The sequence below is a fragment of the Somniosus microcephalus genome, chromosome 6 (genome assembly GCF_052327205.1).
Source record: "Somniosus microcephalus isolate GS21.2 chromosome 6, FLI_Smic_1.0, whole genome shotgun sequence".
Classification (NCBI taxonomy): Eukaryota; Metazoa; Chordata; class Chondrichthyes; order Squaliformes; family Somniosidae; genus Somniosus; species Somniosus microcephalus.
Window position 1 is genome coordinate 209,602,661 of NC_140992.1, and position 19,473 is coordinate 209,622,133.

A 19,473-nucleotide genomic window follows, 5' to 3' on the forward strand; every position below is an offset into this window, starting at 1 on the left:
CGAACGCAGCTTTCGATTGTAGACATGGGTTGAATACATATGGTACTGATCAATTAGGGCAGATCTGAAAAGAAAACTGCAAGAGTGGAAGCAGTTCAAAAAACCCTTTGATCACCCCTTCAACAAACACCAACCTAAAATCAGAAGCTTGCAAGTCAGGATGGGAACATGCAAGTCAGTCAACTCGGCCCACCCACGTGCCAACTGGCGGGGTTAGAAAAAGTTCATATAATTCTACACATTTAGGTGTCAGCTCTGGCTCAGTCGGTAGCATTCTCGCCTCAGAGTCAGAACACTGAGAGTTCAAGTCCCACTCCAGAGACTGGAGCATAAAATCTAGGCCGGCACTCCAGTGCAGTGCTGAAGAAGTGCTGCACTGTCGGAGGTGCTGTCTTTCGGATGAGACTTTAAACCGAGGCCCCATCTGCCCTCTCAGGTGGGTGTAAAATATCCCACAGCACTATTTCAATGAAGAGCAGGGGAGTTCTCCCTGGTGTCTTGGCTTACAGTTATCTCTCAACCAACATGACTAAAACAGATTATCTGGTCATTATCACATTGCTGTTTGTGGGAGCTTGCTGTGTACAAATTGGCTGCCATGTTTCCTACATTACAAGTGACTAAACTTCAAAAGTACTTAATTGGCTTTAAAGCACTTTGGGATGTCCCGAGGTAGTGAAAGGTGCTATAGAAGGGCAAGTCTTTTATTTTTTCCCTTCTTTCTTTAAGGCACACACCTCCTCTCCATTATCTGGGCCCAGCTCAGGCTGACAAGGTCGCTCAACTATCACCAAAGAAATCAAAATGACCTCATCATAACAAATACACACTGCAAACAGTTAACAAAAACAATACTATTTAAGCAACATGTGCACACCTGCAATTTACTTCATGATAACTTACACACTGGGTGTTGAATGCTGGCTGCATTTAACTAGAAGTGTCATACTTTGCGTACAGGGCACGAGCAACACCATCCTAAAACAGAACCCACCTTTCAACATACTCCAAGTCTCAAAGCAAATTCTGTAATTATCTCCGACAGTATTAATATATACATCGTGCAAATGACTGCATTTTTGGCATGTTCACAACAACTTCCCCATAAAGCAATACACAGTTTCAAAAATGCTAATAAATATTCTGCTGCTACACAGCAGTGTCCCACTTATTTTAGCGAGTCATAGTAGGTTATAAATCAAGTCCAACACAATGCAATCTTCGGATCCATTTCAAATTGCTAGTGAAAAAGTAAGCAGAGTATTGATTTCCCCTCATGAGGTATATCAGACTGTGCCTATAAATAACTTTACAATGCAAGCCAGAGACATCTAGAGGTAGTAAGAGTACTCAACTTTTTTTCCCCAGACAGCCCAATGACTTCCTCTCTCCCTATGAAGCCTAATATCCCCACTCACCCAACAGCAGTGCTGACTATTTAGTTGAAGATTTACACACACACAGATCTATGATTCTGGGTTTTGGAATTTGCTCTCATTTTAAAAGTGGAATTTTGCTTGTCGATTTTGCATTATTGTGTATATTGTACGTGTACAGCTCTAGAGAAGCCTGGGAATACTGCTCACTTCTCTGAAAGCAAACCCAAAGTGGTAGCAGAGAAACAGCAGTGGGAACCTACAGCAAGGGATTGAGCCAAGTATACTGCCATGGCTTCATGACTGCAATGATAGCATCAAATGCTCACAGCAAATCTTTCATGTCTAACATCAGAATGCACTGTTCATTAAGTCAGTCAGAAGTAAAATGGGAGTGCCCAAACCTGATGTAGCAGACTTAGTTTATTGTTCATCACAATTTCATATTCAATACATTTTAAATGGTCCCTATACTGAGGTTATAGACAGAATACAACTAGCAAGGTTTTAAAAGGCTGTGCCCATTAGTGTTATTTTTTAAGTGATGGTGTATCTTTTTCACCAGAAATGCTGACTTAATCCAAACAAAATCTCTATTTCTACTGCCACCTCCAGACAAAAATAAATCAAGCACAGAAAATATTGAGGAAAAATCTCCAATGTCGAGAACAAAGTCAGGGTCTTAAATTGTATACTGTGCAAGGCTATCATGGATGTTGCATTATATCACCACCCCATTTTGTCCTAAACAGGATACTGTACTTACCTGAAGACCATTATTATACAGGATAGTAAAAGGAACATTAAAAGGGGGACAACGAACACAAGAGAAAAGCAAAAGCATTAACTGAACAGAGAAACACAAATACAACAACATGACAAAGAATTTAAAAACTCCGGGCTTTTGTTTCAAATAATTTTACACTTATGAATACTGAGATGATTTTAACTATTACTTTGAGCAGCTTTCCTCATCCCCTCCTATTAACTAAACTACCTCCAGCAAAAGTCAGTCTTCAGTAAAGAGGATTTTCTTTTTACCTGCACATACTGACTGAAATTCACTGCATGCACTGGTGCTGCAACCACTACTGGTCTACCATTTTTAAATTAGCCACTAACCAACCACTCTTTTTTAAAAAACCACACAATTTAAGAGCTCTCAGGAAAATTACAGATCATAGACCAAAGATTGTGCGTGATAAAATGAAATATGTTATAATTTCTTGGTCTCCAATTTCACTGCACTGTTTTGGCAACACCACTTCTGAGCTGCTTTGGCAACACCATCTCTGATAAGATGCAGGCCAAATTGCATAATGCTTAACTAGAGATCTATAAACCTATCAAGCAAAGTCATAATACAGGTAGATAGATTTAAAAGTGCATGTCATCCTTGCTGTTTCACATCTGTTGAATAGTGAAGCATCAAAAAACAAAATGGTATACTATTTACACTCACTTCAGTTCAATTTACAAAGGTCTACCGCAGCAGTATTGCACCACCTTTTCACAAAGTATCGGTGTTGTGCAGACCGGCTCAACACTGTCACGAGCTGCAACTTCATTTCAGAATTAAAATTGCAGCTGAAAATATTTGTCAGCTTGTCAATTATTTAGCCGAGTTTGAGTGTATTGCTAAGTTTAGAGCTAACAATTCTGAAAAATGATCTACAATCTGAAGTGGCCTAAGAATAAATCTTTGCAACTTAATATTTCACACTGATAACTTTTTAAATTGCATCCAAACAATTTATTCTAATCTTGCAACCTCAGCCTAAACATTCTTAAATTAACTACTGTGACCGTCTCATCACTGTCTCAGTGTTACCATATTTATTGGGTAATATCAGAAATACTTCGATGAAACACGTTCTGGAAGAGGGGTCCACAAATAAATAATCTCGACCAGCAAAAGCTTCAATGGAAGCTTTTTGATCGGCTTAGTGCAAAAAAAGTGTCCAAACTGCAAGCCCACAAGCCCCAGCTATCTGACCTGCAAAGCCCTGGTGGCTAATGCTGCAGAAACATGTCAGAAAATTAAAGCAGTAATGCCTAAGGTGTTATGTTTAAATGATACGACATAATACAACATAATTTCTTGATCTCCAATTTTCCTGCCCTATTTTGGCAACAGCACTTCCAGATGAGATGCAGGCCAGACTGCAAGGGATGTAACCTGAGATCTAAAATATGATCATGAATGGGGCTATTTAGTTTGTAGCTTAAATTGTGGGGGGAGGCGCAGGTTATCTATTACATAACCTTTGAGACAGATATTGTGAACACAGAACAAAATTATCCACCTAATCACCAAAAAGGAAGGCCAAACAAAAGTACTATGGTGGCAAGCTAAACTGGGCTCGCAGCTGGCTCCAAAATGCATCAATAAATTTTGGATAACAAGCTCAGACATGCCAACTTTCATGATTTACGTCAACAGCGTTTGGACTCCGTGTCCGCTTTGGCACTTCAAAAATCAGCACACAGCCGGATCCAAGCTACCTGCATTTAAAACTGCAAGATCCTGTACTCCACATCCAATTACTTGCTGCAGCTCACGTGGCTCATAGAATGGACATACAATTGATAGAATAGAACTTGCAAGATAGAATTGGAGTCCCTTTAAAAAAATGTGCCTTTTTTTCCTTCTCTCCTGGTGAAAGAGCCAGAGAGACCACAGTGGGTAGGTGAGTGAGCAAAGAGATGAGCGACAAGATTTTTTTTTTTTTTTAAACTGGTGATGGGACAGAGAATTGACAAGGGGTGGGGTTCAAGGAGAATTTGATAAAGCTAAGACTCTACCTGGCCTATCTTCCCCAATTCATCCTGAATAATTTTCATTTAAACTTTTTAGGGTTGCTTTGAGATTGCAATTTGGTTCTAGATCATATCTACTGGTTAATATGGTACTTAAGGCTTATATATGGCAACTTTACCAAGTCAAGTCGTACTGATTACTTAATTGATTTTGCAAAGTGTTTTAAAATGAAAATATCAATTAAGTTCTGGGAGAGCCTCAGGCTTCACAAGACCTGTCAGAACATTTTCACAATACAGGGGTGTGTAGAATAGTTGGCTGATTCCTCTGTACACAATAAACTAATTCTTATCAGAATAATGTTGGACACCAGAAAATCGATGGGGAAGGGGCTAGCAGATAATTGGTCGCACAGAAGTGAACTTCCTGTTGGCCGAGTATAAATCAGCATCGACAGAAGTGAAGAGCGCACAGCTCAACCACCCATGTTTTACCAAGGCATTAGGTTATATCCATGATGTCTGCCTTTGTAGTGCAGAGACACCGTCATTCAAAGTTCCTGTATTATTTAGAGCCACTCCATTGGAGGTAAATTGAAGCAACTTTTATATTTAGTTCCAAAATACATTCACAACTGAACCATTCATGCTAGTTTTCAGTCCTTAGCATAGGCACAGTCGAAACAAACATGGATAGCACAATACATTCGCCCCGACTATGCTGATAGCAGAATTGCCGAGCCAAAATTCAGTATTGAAAAAAATAACATTGGTCATGTTGTATTAATGCATTTAATGATTGCTGCCACCTCTGTAGGAAGATGGCATGAAATCTTGCCTCATTAATAATGCAATCCGTTGCCATTTTGAGTCTCTCTCGGGTCTGGCAGGCACCTTAAACTGATTGGATTTATTATGGGCATGTGTTGTAAATGGTTTAATTTCAGAAATCAACCCTGTGTCTAGGGTTAAACTCCCAATTGGGATGGGGTGGGGGGGGGAAAAACACTGAACCCTATAAAATTGCACTGAAGTCGATAAATTTATTTTCATCTTTAACCATCCGGAGATAAAATTACAGAAGAATCTAAAAGTACCAGTGTCAAAGATCAACATTTTCAGAGGCATTTACCCAGATTTCCCCCTTCCCTATAAAACAAAGCAGATCTCTTCATCATTATCAAGCTCCTTCATATTTCTAAAATTGCCACAAATTACATTTTTGTACATGGTTATTGTCCTGCAATACAAGTGCTGGAATCTTAGATTTATCCGCAAGATAAATCCCACTAATCTCGCTGTAATCGTGTAATAAATGTACTTGTTTTCCGTGACATTTCAAATGTAAATTCAAAGCTGCTTAGTTGTTAACTTGATCGAGGGCTCTGTCAGCATTTTTGTTCACCATCAACTTTTACTAGTTTTTTAGGTTGTCACGTCAGTAATGCAACACCAACTGTACAGTAATAAGGTCCTTGAAATATGTTGTGGGTGTATATGATTTAACAATTAGAAAAGGTTACTTTTTTGTCTATACGAGTACGTTACAGTAACATTGCATAAAGTAGGAAAATCAATTCATGACTATAGGGCATGCAAAACAAATAATTTGCAGCCCAACTGGCTCATCAATCCAAGTCTCCACCGTGGAGACACTCAAAGTAAAAATAGATGCAGACCATCCCAAACATGTAGCTCTGCGTTGTGGGAGTTGTAGTCCTCGCAGACGCTGTCAGTGCAGAAAATAATGAACTAGACTACAAATTCTGAAAGGCTTTAACCCATGCCCGGTGCACCCACCTGCCAGCACCCACACTGGGGGGGGGGGGGGGTTGAGGATAAACACCCAGGGAGGGTAAACACGCCGGCGAGGGGAGGGGAGGGTAAAAGGGACCTTTTGAAGAGCTCATGGTTTCCAAGTGCTGCAATGGGCGCGGTCTGATGAAGCGAGGTAACTCAAGGCAGAGCAACAGGCAGTTTATTATACCCAGTAATGGGCATCATCCCGGGCGACTGTCTAACAGGGCAGCGATCGGTTTCTTCTGCAACCTTGGACCCAACCCCAGCTCGGCGTGTGAATACCCGAATCTCACTTCAATTTTAACATGCGAGGAGACTGAAGGGGCTCCCTCTCTCCGCATTGCTGTTTGGTGGCTCCACTCTTCACAGACAACAGCAGGCTGACAGCGAGGGGTGGGGCGCGGGGTGAGCGAGTGCGAGGGGCACGGGGAGGGGCGAGTGTGAAGGGAGGGTGCAGGGTGTGAGCGGCGGGTGCAGGGCGAGAGCGAGGGTGCAGGGCGAGAGCAGAGGGCGCGAGGGGAGGGTGCGAGAGTGCAGGGTGAGGGGAGGGTGCAGGGTGTGAGGGGAGGGTGCAAGGGGAGGGTGCAGGATGTGAGTGAGTGTGAGGGTACAGGGTGCGAGGGGAGGGTGCAGGATGTGAGTGAGTGTGAGGGGAGGGTGCAGGGTGCGAGGGGAGTGGGAGGGTGCAGGATGTGAGTGAGTGCGAGGGGAGGGTGCAGGGTGCGAGGGGAGGGGGAGGGGAGGGGAGGGTGCGAGCGAGGGGAGGGTGCAGGGTGCGAGGGGAGTGAGTGTGAGGGGAGGGTGCAAGGGTATAGTGCAGGATGTGAGTGAGGGTGAGGGGAGAGTGCAGGGTTGTAGCTTCCTCGGCCCGGCCACAGGCACTGCCCGCCGGCCGCATGTTGGGCGGTGCATTCTGCACACACCCCGGGGACCAGAGTGCGGTATCGGGGGCTTTAATCTTTCTACATTTCCTCGCTGCTCTCTCGGTTTTCTGTCCCGTTGCTCTGAGGCGGGGAGCAGCAGTGTTGTGCTGGGTGGCTCCCAGTGATAGCGGCTCCGACACCAGGCTCTCAGTGCAGAGCAGCGGGGTCCCTGGGGCTCGACAATTCAGACTGAATCTGAGTCCCAGCACTTCGCCTCCATCTTTCCCACATCCACAACCTTCCCACCCCTCCCCAAAAAAAGTTTTAAATCGAAACAAAGTAGCACCGAGTGCTAAATGTAGCGAGTAGTATTAACACTGTTTCCACTGGCTTTAGTTCATTTAATCCAAGGCAGAAAGCTGCTGGACCCTGAAGCTTTCCAGTCACTCCCAGTGATCACTTCAAATGACAAGATTTGTTTATCCCCCTTCCTGTGATCCGATGCCTTTGAACCCATTTCTCCAAATCTGTTTATAAAGCTAAAAGCCCTCGGGCCTCACCGTCCAACGTTCCGTTACAGTAACAGTTCCACCCATTTTAGAAACGCGCCCTCGGGGGACCTGATGCCAAGAAAAGAAATCTTCAGCGAAATTCAAGAACGAGAGGGAGAGGAGGGGTTGGTGGAAAAGAAAGAAGCGAGAATGCAGAAACAGTTCTTACATGGCTGCAATGTAGGTTCAATGAGTCCAGCTGCCTGCAGTCAGTCCGGTAAATCCAAAGCTTTCGAGCGTTTCCTGTAATCAGGCAGCAGATTGAAAACGGGAGAAACTCAGATTGGCAGCATGTCCGGGTTTACACACGCACCGAAAAAAGGTGTGAGCGCTGCCGGCGCCCTGCTGCGTTCCTGACTCCCTTCGGATTTGCTTTCTCTCCTGTTTCCCCCCCGCCCCTTCCACTTGCTGCTCCTTTTCTCCCTCTCTTCAATGCTGGCGAGCCGGAGCCACCAGTTGTGCAAAAAGAGCTGACAGAGGGGGAGGGGCACCAGTAGCAAAAAGCAACAAGCCTCATTGCAGTTCGGGCTGCCTGTGTCTCATTATGGGATCTGCACTTCTACAGGAGAGAGAGAGTCTTGCATCCAATCCCCCACGGGCAAGTCCAGGCTACACTCGTTCAAACCGGTGTCTGCAGTAAATGTAAACACAGTCCTATCACACATTGCATATAGTGAACAATAAGCAGGCGGCATGATAAACAGCACTGCAAAACATTGATTTTCCATTTTTTTGGAGGGCGTGATAAAGAAAGCAAATACTCCCCATAATTTATATTAACTCAGAGCTTGCAGCTTGCAAAATATATGCCTTTTCTTTTACGTAAAACTTAAAAATGGATTTGCTAATGGAATGTTTTTTTATCTCGAGGGGGCTGGAATACAAAGGCATGGGAGTTACGTTAGTTATAGAAAGCTCTGGTTAGACCCCATTTTGGGTACTGGGTTCAGTTCTGGACACTGCACCTCAGGAAGGGTATATTGGATTTGGAGTGGGTGCAGCGCAGATTCACCAGAATGATACGGGGCCAAAAGGGTTAAAATTATGAGGACAGGTTGCATAGACTAGGCTTGTAGTCCCTTGAGTATAGAAGATTAAAGGGTGATCTAGTTGAGCTGTTTAAGATGATTAAAGGATTTGATAGGTTAGATAGAAACTATTTTGTCGGGGGGGGGGAAGGGGAAGAGTCCAGAACAAGGGGGCAGAACAGTAAAATTAGAGCTAGGACATTCAGGGGTGATGTTAAGAAGCACCTTTTCACACAAAGGATAATGGAAATCTGGAACTCTCTCCCCATAAAGCTGTTGAGGCTAGATCAATTGAAAATTTCAAAACCGAGTTTGATAGATTTTTGTTAGGCAAGGGTATTAAGGGTTACGGAACCAAGGCGGGTAGATGGAGTTAAGATACAGATCAACCGTGATATAATTGAATGGTGGAACAAGCTCGAGCGGCTGAATGGCCTACTGTTCCTATGTGAATTTTATTGTTATACAAAGTACCAAGTCCTCCATAATAAAGAGTACCCAGGTTTGAGGCATATGTTTTTCTCAAAGACTTGTTACATTGCACTTAAATACCCTCTTATAAATTTCCCAAAACCTTTCTGTTACTAGCTTTCCTAGGGTTCGGTGCCATAGACCACGTTCATAAGCAAGCCCCATTTCCTACAGTCTGGAGTATGCCTTTGCCTGTCTAGTATCTCGGTAAATTTAGCAATCCAAGGTCGAAACAAAAACCCTCAGCTCTATTCTGGCTCACTAGAAATAACACATGCTCCCAGTCTCAGGTGATTTCCTCAACTTGGGTAGATGGAAGAATAAACACGCCATCAGACAGCGGCTTAGGCTATAAACGACGTCAGATTTAATGAACAGTAAATAGTTAAATGAAGAGCATTAAATATAAACAGTAGACTTATAATCATTACAAACTTTACTATGCTCAGAATATCAAAAACAGCAGGCACACTCCTGCACTAATACTCAACATAGAATTGACCCTTGAAACATGATCCCTTATGTCTGATGTGACATTCACGAGCGTGGAGTCTCTGCCCTGCATTATCGCTGTCTGCTTCAGTATTACTGCTGACTAGGAGCAATACAGCCCAAGATATCGCTCCAATTAATTTGAAGCTATTCTGAAACAACAGAGCTGACAATCAAACATATACTTTGAGAAGACATTGTCAAGTGCACAGGCTGCCTGCTCATCTGGGAAATCTCCAGCATCCTTTTAAGCTCAAGACTTTTATTTGCAGGACATTCATACCTATTATTGCAATCCTCAGAAGGTTGGCTGGTATTTCGGCCTACTTCATTACCAAAATTCTGTCCCTCCCCAGGAACTATCAGACAAATCAATTTTACCAAAGGCTGTTTCAAAAACAAACTTGTGACAATACAGTATTTTCTGGAAATTTTCTACCCCTTGTCTTTTACAATTCACTTTAATATTAATGGGTTCCACAGTAAATTCCCCAAATTCATGTAATAATGCATCAGATTTAATGAGTTAATTCCCTTTCTACTCTTTTTAATTGTAACTCTTAAGGGTTGCCCCAGTGTCACCAACCAAATAGTCCAACAAAAGTGTCCCCTTTTTAGAGGGGGACATCTAATAAACATCCAAATCATTCAAAAGACAAAGGAAACTTGACAAATGAAATCATAATATTATTTCCACTATCGACTATGCTAAATCAAGTATTAATTTGTGGTTAAGGTGAAGTTGGGACAGGAGTACACACATTATAAAGCTTGGTATAGTTAGAGATCACGGATGGTCAAAAGTCAAGACTGATTCCCATTAAAAAGCAGTGGGTGAAGCTTCCATGATGGCTCTGCAAGTTTATCCCAGTGTGAAGGAATATCCCAGGCTCAATTGCACAATCTGTACGTATCTCGGCACATTGAAATTTACCCTCCCTAACCTACAAATGCTGAGGTTAAGTCAGTCAGAGTTCCAGCTTTTGACGACTAGCCATTGGCTCCTGCTGGAGGTGTGCATGTATGGATGTCAAAGGAGAACAGGATTAGGCTCAGCTCGGATTCCGTTGTGGTCATATAGCCTGGCGACACTCACTGTTGAGGCTTACACATTAATAGTGTAAGATACCAGAGTGTGACTGGTGCCCATGGAACTGTACTCCTAAAAGGAGTCATGGTGTAGAGATGCCAGAGTTGGACTGGGGTGGACAAATGTAAGAAGTCACACAATACCAGGTTATAGTCCAACAGCTTTATTTGAAATCACAAGCTTTCGGAGCGCTGCTCCTTCGTCAGGTGAAATGGAGAAATGCATAAAGACACAGCTTATATAGTCAGAGAATAATGTCAGATGTTTACAGGTAATCTTTCCAACTGCCATTTATCGCACCTCGGCAGAGAGTCAACAGCTTTAGGATAGAGTGGAGTGAATTTATGAGAAAGAGAAAACCAAGAAAGCAACAGGTGCACAAATATCCTGATTCCCTCATTTGATAACTCAGTATTTTCCCTGTGCAAGTGCTCGAATGTTATTCTGAAGACAACTAAGCAAATCTGCCATGGATTCCAAATAATTGCATGTAAAGTGAGCATTGTTAATATGGCCCTCCCCCATTAAATTACCATCAAGATTTGACTTTGATCCCCCTCCTTTATGATTCCATGTTCTTTTCTTGCTGTTTGTACTATTTTCTGTGATTTATTTTTTGGTTTCAAGTCCTTCTCCATTGCTCCCTTCAAGATGTTGGTTCCTGCTGGGACACAATTCCGCAGGTGCCAGGTACCTTCCAGCACCTCGTCCAAGTGGCCATTCTTCATCTTGAGCCTAAACAGTGTTGGCAGACTAATTCCATTCGCAGGAATGGAAATCTAAGGCTGATTGGTCTCCACACTGACCCAAGCAGCCCTGAAATCAATGGCAGCCCTCTCCCTGCCATCCCCACTGATATCAGCTAACTCAGCACAGACCAGGAATCAAACCTATGACCTTGCAGTCTGTCTAGTTCACTTATACATTGTCTTTATTAGCTGAAGCATCAGGGAAGTTTTTGACCTTCATTTATAGAATCATTTTTCTTTATTCACGTGAAAAAATGATAGTTTCACAGTCAGTATGGAAACTCACTGAATGAAGAAAATAATTCAGATACCCTGGTTTGTTGGAATATATACCAGTGCTTTGTTTTTATACGACACAAACTGATGAAAAATTTATATATCGGACACCAAGTGAAATGAATGAAAGCTCTGCAATGTTTAGAAGAGATGCCATAAAATGAATAGTAACATGTCCTTATCGATCAAAAGTGGTTAGTGTGAGGACATTCAAACAGGCTTGTCCTTGATGCATTATACTAGATGGCAGGAATGTATACATGTGCATTATTAACGTACCCATCCTTTTTGCTTAAGGTTGTGCCGGTGAAAGACAAAGAATTCCAAAAACCTCACTAGTTAAGATGAATAGTTCACTGATAGTCTTTGTAGCTACAGTATGTGCATGTGTCTATTGTTAAAACATTTTTTTTTTTTTACATTCTTGTGACTTGTATTTACTGACAAATATCCTTGCAAATACATACTATATACAGTGGTTTTTATTCCTACTGTTTTCAGTTCTTTCTTCCCCCTGTTCATTTACAGGGACAGACTATCTACCATGCCTCTGCCAACAGTGCACAGTAACTGGCTAAGAGGAAGGCCATGACAGCAGCTTGGGTTTCCTGGTCTGCCATTTTCTCCCTCTTCTGCCTCCCATCAGAAAGTGTCCGGTTTTTACTTTCCATTTCCTCCAGCAGTACAGAAATTAGCCTGAGAGAGGAATTGCACACCCACAGATGTCCTAGAACAACATTAAATGAGCTGTAGGTGAACACATTTAAAGTGCAAGGGGATGACAGCGCATGTTGACTTATGAAAACTGAAGCATTGTATGAATACTGACTCTCACCAAAAGGGAATTTCTGAAATACCAAGACCGACATTGTAGTATCCATCCAGGAATAGTGACAATGAACATCATTCACAAGATTCTGACTCTTATCCTTCTGCGTGACATGTCTGACACAAAATACAGCAATTTTTTAAAAATACATCTAGCACAGTGTCACTTCATCAAAATTACAGCAAGTCCGCTAGTAGTTCTATTGTTTTCAATTAGCAAAATAGCAACAAAGGGAACCATCTCTGTTTCTCAGTCAACACATTTAGTACAAAAATAAAATATCAAACCAGAATTTAAGTAAATAGAAAATAACAAAATGTAGAAATGGTTATTTCTATTGGGCAGTATGCCAGTGTTTCAATGTGCTGTGCCATGGGATAAGAACATAAGAACTAGGAGCAGGAGTAGGCCAATCGGCCCCTCGAGCCTGCTCCGCCATTCAATAAGATCATGGCTGATCTGATCCTAACCGCCAATCCACTATCACAGAACCATCTCCTGAATCTAACAGAATTAGACACACGAAATAGGAGCAGGATCAGGCTACACGGCCCCTGGGCCCGCTCCGCTACCCACAGGGCCATGACCGATCCGAACCTAGACTCATGTCCAAATTCCTGCCCGCTCCCCGTAACCCTTAATTCCCTTTACTTCTAGGAAACTGTCTATTTCGGTTTTAAATTTATGTAATGATGTAGCTTCTACAGCTTTTTGGGGCAGCATATTCCATGGACCTACCACCCTCTGAGTGAAGTAGTTCCTCCTCATCTCAGTTTTGAAAGAGCAGCCCCTTATTCTAAGACGATGCCCCCTAGTTCTAGTTTCACCCATCATCGGGAACATCCTCCCCGCATCCACCCGATCCAACCCCTTCACAATCTTATATGTTTCAATAAGATCGCCTCTCATTCTTCTGAACTCCAATGAGTAGAGTCCCAATCTACTCAACCTCTCCTCATATGTCCATCCCCTCATCCCCGGGATTAACCGAGTGAACCTTCTTTGTACTGACTCGAGAGCAAGTATGTCCTTTCTTAAGTATGGACACCAAAACTGTACGTAGTATTCCAGGTGCGGTCTCACCAATACCTTGTACAACTGAAGGAATACCTCCCTATTTTTATATTTTATCCCCCTAGCAATGAAAGCCAACATTCCATTGGCCTTCTTAATCACTTGCTGCACCTGCATACTAACCTTTTGAATTTCGTGCACCAGGACCCCCAGATCCCTTTGTACTTCAGTACTTTCCAGTTTCTTGCCATTAAGATAATAACTTGCTCTACGATTTTTCCTGCCAAAGTGCATAACCTCACACTTTCCAGTATTGTATTCCATCTGCCAAATCTCTGCCCACTTACTTAGCCTGTCTATGTCCCCTTGCAGGTTTTTTATGTCCTCCTCACTCACTACTTTCCCTCCCATCTTAGTATCATCTGCAAACTTTGATATGTTACACTCGGTCCCCTCCTCCAAATCGTTAATATAGATTGTAAAGAGTTGGGGACCCAGCACTGAGCCCTGCGGAACACCACTTGTTACTGATTGCCAGTCTGAGAATGAACCATTTATCCCAACTCTCTGCCTTCTGTTAGATAGCCAATCCTCTATCCATGCCAGAATATTACCCCCAATCCCATGATTTTTTATCTTAAGCAATAATCTTTTGTGTGGCACCTTGTCAAATGCCTTTTGGAAGTCTAAATACACTACGTCCTCTGGTTCCCCTTTATCCACCCTATATGTTACTTCCTCAAAGAACTCCAGCAAATTTGTCAAACATGACTTCCCCTTCATAAAACCATGCTGACTTTGTCCTATTAAATTATGATTATCCAAATGTCCTATTACTGTCTCCTTAATAATGGACTCCAAAATTTTACCTACCACAGATGTTAGGCTAACCGGTCTATAGTTTCCAGCCTTCTGTCTACTGCCCTTTTTAAATCAGATGTTGGGTTTGAGTCTGTGATTGCCCACATGGTGAACACCTGATCTTAGCCACACCATTAAGGTGGACATAAGGCAGACTATTAAAAGCAGAGAGAGTCACTCCAGCTCTTTTCTCAGTACGCAGAAGCACTGGCAGCAGCTCAGCTGTGCAGTCTCTCAGAGTGCCCCATGCATGGTTCCATAGCACTGTAGTATCAATGCTGTCCTTTTCCCTTGAGTCCACGCCCAGCCTAAATGGAGCTCTGGACTGATGAGCAATTGAAACAATCAATGATGGACTCACTGCAATTTTTTCGAAAGGCTGCAGTGATACCTCATTGCCAAAACTCCACATATAATAATCGATCAATATCTGAAATGTTAACACTAAAACTGTACAAATAAATTCAATAACAATTTAAAACTTGACAAATAATAAAGATGTTGCAGAATAAGATTAATATAGTCCTGAAAATGTAACCAGTTTCAATGGAGTTAACAGTAAAAAGATAACTTTATTATAAGAAAATTTAGTGGAATAAAGCTGCTTAGTTATTTAAATTCTATCTGCACAGTGGAACTACTTTAATATTGATTTACAATATTCTTGCAGTGAATTAAAAGGTATTGCCTTGAACACCACGTTCACGGAGAATTACCAAACAGCTTAAAGGAAGATGATCTCCTTTTCCAATGTCATCAATTGCTATGGCAACCAGTTCTAGATGATGCATGCTGACAGTGATGTAATTCAATAATAATCACCCTGACCTATTTTATCCTGACATACATTTACAGATTATCTTACCAATCAGCAGTGGGTCAGTAGAAACTGACTGACAAACTGTATGTCTCTGTTACTCTCCCACTTGAAATCAAATTAATGGAGAAAGGTGGGGGGTGGGGAATTAAAATTGATTATTCCTAAAGCTAGACTATGTTGATCCTATGGATTTTCAATTGGTTGTAATCAAATCATGTTGTTCTTCTCATTCACACTTGAGGCAGAAACCAATTCTAATCAACTATTGTGTGACATACAATGGATGATACAGCTTTATATTCACATGATAAATTCCTTTGTGGAGGTAGTTTATGGGGCAGGAAAGAGCTAAATGCCCTATGAGAAAAGGAGAGGCGAATCCAACGATGTTACCTTACTGATGCGATATATTGCTCTTAAAATCTATATTTTACAAAATAAACCAAAACTATTCTAATGAACAAACAAAAAAAAGCATTAAAATACGTTGTGGTGACAAACTGGGATGGATTCTTGAACCTAATCATTTATTTTTTTTAATCCTAAGGGGAACTATTAAGGTACAATATCCACTTAACCAATCACAACACATAAATGCATCCGATAGTTACAGGTATCCTGCTGATGTAATTGTACAATTTATTCTAGACCATGGCTTCCCTTGCTCCCAGCCAATTCAAGAGAAACAGTTATGTGTGTAAGAACATAATATAAAACTGGTAGATCACATACAGCAATGATATAGAGTTTGCAACTTGTAGCCCTTGGAAGGTGATAGAGCAGTCCTCAGAGTATCAACAGGGCGTAGCCATGAAAGAAGGGTCAGCGCCCAATAGTATTTAGTAAATGCTTAATAAGATGGTCCAAAATTTGCGATCGAATGCCTCCGACATGTAAAAAATCTACAAATGTTGCTGGTGGCCCAGGAGGTATGGAGACTTGCAATCCTGGGCCTCTCTGGGTACGCACAGGCAGAGGCCCACGTATCCCAGGGGCGCACGCGGTTCACAAGCGCCCCTCGGATCACGTGGGCCGGCCCAACCAATAAAAGGGATCAGTTAAAAAATACACAAACACACTAAATAAAAAAAAATTAAATTACATATTTAAAAGTAATTAAAATGCCATTTAATTAAATATTTTAAACAAAAATTTAATGTTTTTGAAAAAAAATTATATGTTTTAATGGGGCTAAAAATAAACTTACCTTTTTGGACAGGGCTTTTAATGTATAAATGAGTGAGAACATTTTATTTTTCTATTTTTTAAAACTCTTATGCTGGTAAAAGCAGGCCTTGCGTCTGCTTTTACCAGGCATAAGAATTTCACAGGCAGAAGTTGGGCAAATAGCACAACTTTCCAGCCGCAGAGGCCCATCTCCCGGGGATGCAGGGATCTGTCAAGAAGATTCTTGACAGATCACAAGTTCCTGGTTTTAGTGCTTGCACCTCGCAAGCCTAAACCCAGAACCTGCGCACCTTGTACACACCCGTAGGGGTCGCAAAATACGGCCCATTATTTAAACACAAACATTTGCAAAACAAAAGATAAAACACAGGAGGGCTGGGTAATATAGTGGATTACACACTTACCTTTCATCACTGGGACCTGGATTTAAAGTCTTCTTGCTCTGCTGGCTGTCAATTTCTTACATTAAATGAGTTTAGGTCGTCTCAACATAGTTTGAAGGTAGATATAGACCACAGCACAAAATTGGCAATCTCACTAAGAGAGGCTACAAGATGTCTGGTGTGGGAAATCTAAAAAAGTCACGTTGTGACATTGAATGTTGGGGAATGGAAAACCTTGCATGTGAGGTTCCCCTTGTAAAGTTCTTGATCCTAGCCCGGCTTAGGAGGCGTGATGCTGATACTGACTGGGGCCATGAAATGAGAAGCTTTGCCTTCTACTCCCCAGCAGTATTTTCTTTCACTCAGCTGTGTGTCTGACATGTGGAGCAACCCGTCAGCATGGTTAAGAGACTCTAAATCAAGCTGAGAAATCTACACCCACCTCTTTGCCCAATATGGAGTGCACATTCTCTCCTTGTAGGGACACATCCCACTTACACAAGTCCAGAGCGCTTGGGTGCAGAGTCAAGACTTAAGGACTTACAAATGTGTGCAAGGGTATTGCTGGTGTTTATACAGCTAATACTGTGCAGCTTACCAGAGCTGCTGCCAACTGCTTGTTTACCAAGGAGTCCGCTACCCACTGGGACATTGACTAGCTGGGTTATCTGAAAGCTGAGTGGAAAGAATTCGGAGCCCCAGTGACAGATCTAACCTTCAGGCTTCATTTGGGAGCCAGGTTGGCTAGTCAATTATTAACAGTGCCCTGCCTGGTTCAGGTATCAGATTATGGAGTCTGCCACGGAGGGCTGACTTTGTTCTGAGCTTCCATTACCAGGCATATCACATCATCCCCAAGGAAACACCTCTTACCTCTCCCTCAAGGAAGGAACCACCTGAACCTCAAGACCCTGTTTATTTCCCCCAAGGAAAGTAGTCACTAGTTGGTCAACAGACAGCTGACTAGCATGGATTTGAGTCCCGGATGGCAAGTACCATCAATTCCTCAAGAATGGCATGGTGAACATCACAACTGTAACGTCCGTGTGTAATTGAGACACGGACTGCAGAAGTTGGTTATAACAGGTGTTTACTAAATGGAGACAAAACTGGAACTACTATACAAAGTTACTACACAGGCTTATATACAGGGGTGGTCACTACTGGTACTGCAGTATACAGGGGCTGCAGAATATAGTTCCTTCTTCAAGGTACATACACTACAATTCCTCCCCTTTTAGCTAAACAGTACATAACATTTGATTAATAATTAAATAACATATTTACAATTACAGTTGCTATATACATTAGCTGAAGTAATCAATTATAAATTCAGTCTTTGAGGAGGCTTCCTGATTCTGTCCAGATAACGCCTCTTTGGGGTATCAGGTTCTTCTGGCAAAGTTGATTCGGGATCAACATCGTTGTTTGGTTCGTCTGCTTCCAATATCACCGATTCTGAGGTAGATGCAATTGGTACTTCGGTTTCATCACCAGGTGTATAGGATCGTGGTGTAGATTTGACGTTTTCCAGTGACTCTAGAATCTGGTCAGCATGGCATCTTACAATGCTCTCTCCAACGTCCACGGTATACATTAGAGGTCCTTGCCGTGTGCAGATCGTTCCTGGCTGCCATTTCTCTGTGCGGCAGTCCCGGGCCAAAACTGGTTGACCTATCTTAAAACTCCTGGTTGGCCTTTCATTCATATTCTGAAACTGCCTGTTCTCCACATCTCTTCTGATGTTTGGCTTAACCAAATCCAAGCGGCATCTTAGTCTTCGATTGAAGAACATCATGGCTGGAGTTTGGTTGGTAACCGCATGTGTCGCATTCCGGTAGGCAAACAAGAAGTTATCCACCTTGTGTTGTAGGGGTATGTCTTCATTACACATTGCCTTGATAGCCTTCTTGAATGTTTGAACGAACCTCTCAGCCAATCCATTGGTGGCTGGATGATATGGGGCGGATGTGTAATGCTTAACACCATTGTTCTTTAAGAATCTCCGGGACTCTTCAGACACAAACTGTGGTCCATTGTCGGAGCAAATCTGTTCAGGCAGCCCATTTCTGGCGAATATGGTTCGCAAGACTGTGATAGTTTTTTCTGTGGTGGTTGAGGACATTTTTATTACCTCTGGCCACTTTGAATGTGCATCCACCGCAATTAAAAACATCGAGTCCATAAATGGACCAGCAAAATCAATGTGCACCCTTTGCCATGGAGATGAGGGCCACTCCCATGGATGTAGAGGGGCTTGTGGTGGGGCGTTTTGGACCTTCTGGCATCCTGTACAGCTCTTGGTCATCTCTTCGATTTCTCTATCAATTCCCGGCCACCACACAAACGCTCTGGCTAAGTTCTTCATTTTTACCCCTCCCAGATGACCCTCATGAAGCTCATTGAGCACTCTATCCTTCAATTTGGGTGGAATTACTACTCTGGATCCACACATCAAGGTTCCTCTGCACACTGACAGCTGTTCTCTTCTCGGCGAGAATGCTGGCAACAGTGGTTCGCCATGTGCTGGCCATCCCTTCACCGTTAAATCATAGACCCTGGAGAGTGTCGGGTCATTTCGTGTTTCCTTTTCTATGTTTGCATTCGTCACAGGTAGACATTCGACTATGGTCGAGTGGAATATCTCCACAGGATCCACTGCAGGTGCTTCTTCCACCGTCGGCAACGGTAGGCGCGACAATCCATCAGCATTCCCATGCTGTTTAGTTCCTTTGTACTCGATGTCATATTGGTGTGCCCCTAGGAAAAGGGACCACCTCTGTAGCCGTTGTGCTGTCATTATCGGGACGCCCTTCTTAGGGTTGAAAATGGAGACCAGAGGTTGATGATCAGTTAGTAGAGTAAATTTCTGTCCGTGCAGGTAGTGATTGAACTTCTTCACCCCCCACACCAGGCTGAGGG

The 19,473-nt window shown here is 42.5% G+C and overlaps 1 protein-coding gene across 6 annotated transcripts in view; it reads right to left on the reverse strand.

Moving 5' to 3' along the window:
* ripor1 (RHO family interacting cell polarization regulator 1) overlaps nucleotides 1-19,473 on the reverse strand; it is a 342,398-nt gene that overhangs the window by 167,914 nt on the left and 155,011 nt on the right. For 2 of the 6 annotated variants that reach the window (XM_085991339.1, XM_085991335.1), the window contains exon 1: nucleotides 7,520-7,894. The exons of 2 other annotated variants lie outside the window; for them this stretch is intronic. The gene's annotated coding sequence lies outside the window, so the exon portion shown is untranslated. Of the gene's footprint in view, nucleotides 1-7,519; nucleotides 7,895-19,473 lie in introns of those variants that run through there. 2 more of the 6 variants (XM_085991341.1, XM_085991340.1) reach the window with 1 other exon arrangement.